The sequence below is a fragment of the Myotis brandtii genome, unplaced genomic scaffold (assembly GCF_000412655.1).
Source record: "Myotis brandtii unplaced genomic scaffold, ASM41265v1 scaffold1327, whole genome shotgun sequence".
NCBI lineage: Eukaryota > Metazoa > Chordata > Mammalia > Chiroptera > Vespertilionidae > Myotis > Myotis brandtii.
Window position 1 is genome coordinate 388,526 of NW_005354705.1, and position 2,759 is coordinate 391,284.

Below are 2,759 nucleotides of genomic sequence, written 5' to 3' on the forward strand. Positions count from 1 at the left end.
AAGGACTTGTATGCATGCATATAAGCATAACCAATCGACACAAGACACAAGGGGTAGGGGACGCCAGGGGAATGTGAAGGGGACGGGGAGAGACATATGTAATACTCTTTGTAATACTTTAAGCAATAAAAAAAAAAAGCCCATGTGGGTAAAAAAAAAATTTAAAAAAAGAATTTAACATGTGTGTAAGTGTCTGAGAGCATTAAGCAAACAAGGATTTTTGTACCATTTTTCAAAGAAACTTGGTGAAAAATTCCAAGCAGATTTTGTTGTTAAATCTTAAGCAAGTTTTAAGTTTTCATGATCCTATAGGGCTTAGAATGGCATAATAATAGACAGACCACAACAGTCTTGAGCTACGGCCCTTCTGTTAGGCTCTAGTAATCATTTCTGTAGATTGGTTTTTCTCTTTGTACATGTAAGTCCTTAGTTGATAACTTCAGATTTATTCCAAGTCTTTTATGTGAAGGACTCCTTTCTTCAATTTGCCCACTCCTCATTTAGTTTACATTGTGAATGGATTAAATGATTATACATTCTTTGAATTTTTGCTAGAAAGGCATTAATGAAAATATTGTGTAAGGCAAGCCTCTGCTACAGACTAATTAATTATAACAAATGCAATCAAAAGAAATTTCTGTATTCTATATTTGTTGTGAGTTCTAGCTCACTTCTTCTAACAAGGTAATTCAGTGAAATTCTGGTAAAATCTATTGTATGAGGACTAAAAAGTAAGGTTGCTGTTTGGAAAGATAGCAAATAAGTCTAATTTCTCTTAGGTTGTCCAAGCAGCACATTTTAGAGATGATTTGAGCTTAGCTTTTTTCAATATTTTATGTTTTCTGGCTCTTTCTCCTTTTCCTTATTACATTGATTTGTTTAGTGTGTAGGTCTTTTCTCTCATCCATATTTACTATTGTTAGCCCAATGTGTTAATCATTCAGGTTTGCCAAATATATTATCACCTGTGTTGTTTTGATCTGACATTAATGAACAGGTACCAGGGCATCTGTCCTAAATTTGGTAATTAGTATTGTTAATTATGGTGGTAAAGAAGATACTCTGTTTTGAGTGCAGAAGGAATACTATTAAAAGAAAATTTTAATGTGTTCGAAGACGTCAGGTATGTTAGACTAAAGCAGTGATGGCGAACCTTTTGAGCTCAGCGTGTCAGCATTTTGAAAAACCCTAACTTAACTCTGGTGCCGTGTCACCTATAGAAATTTTTTGATATTTGCAACCATAGTAAAACAAAGACTTATAGTTTTGATATTTATTTTATATATTTAAATGCCATTTAACAAAGAAAAATCAACCAAAAAAATGAGTTCGCGTGTCACCTCTGACACGCGTGTCATAGGTTCGCCATCAATGGACTAAAGTCTTACTATGAGTTTCTGAAATCAGAAAACTTTTCCTCATGTGGGGAGAAATGTGACTAGTACTCTTTTTGTTTTATTGGTAGAGCCATGTGTCAGCTGGATAATTGCTGGAAATTGAAACAGAAGAGTTAAAGTTGAGGGTGGGATTTGTGTTCTTTTAAATTTTAATGCCAGTTCCGATTCTCTTTTGTATTCAATGTGACTAAACAAATAGCTCAAGTTTTTTGCCTTGTTTTTAACTGTAAAGTGTTATTTATTCTTTGGTAATACTGTTGGGCTAAGTGTATATTGTTGGAAATCGTAGTTTAAAAAAACCCGTGGGTAAAGCCTAGTTGCCTCTCTAGATGTCTGTTGTCAGAGTAGTCTATTAATTTAGGCTTTTAAAAAAAAATATTCCTTTTATTGAAAGTTGCATGCAATGGTAAATAGATTGGCAGAATTGTTTTCTTCTTTGACCTTACACTGATTCAGAATATATGTTTGTTTGTTTTTTAAGATTTTTTATTGCTTTTTAGAAAGTGAGAAAGGGGAAGGAGAGAGAGAGAAACATGGATGTGAGAGTGATACATCTTTAGGCTTCCTCCGGTCACATCCCCTACCAGGGATCGGGCCCACAACCTGAGCTTGTGCCCTGAACGAGAATTGAACCTGCAACCTTTTGATGCATGGGATGACACCCAACCAACTGACCCTGACTTCATCTTGAGGCAGGGAAGTAAATAAGATTTTTCCTGAATGGAAAGTAATGGGGGGAATCTCTCAAAACAAACTTGGCCTTATCTTAAATATTTGTGTGACTAACTGAAGATGTATTTATAAAAAGGTGTAGTTGTAGGTCTTGGAGGCTTTCAGAAGATAATTGTGGAGACCTAAAGAATTACCTCCGAGAGCGAGCAAGATGGCGGCATAGGTAAACACCGGAGACTGCTGCCGAAACCAACCACTTCAAAAATACAACTAAAAGATGGAACGGACATCACCCAGAACCACAGGAAGGCTGGCTGAGGAGAGACTCTTCAACTAGAAGGAAAGACACTCGTTTTTGAATTCAGGAGTTCTAATATGTAAATGTTCTTTATCCAAGTTATTTATGTCTAGCAAGGCATACATTATTATTTTAAGGGAATTCTTTTCTCTTGCTGTAGGTGCACATTAAAGAGCCAACACCATGACTGACTCCAAGTACTTCACAACCAATAAAAAAAAAAAGTATGCGAACCTGATCAAAAAGCTTTGAGATCCTTCAAAAGTTATGGTGTAAGATTGTGGTGTTCCTGACCTCTTCAGACATGCATGTTATGGACAGTCTCATTGGAGATCTACTACTCCTACAGAAAAGTGTATTGAGGAAATTAAAGTATAGGTATTTATTTGTTT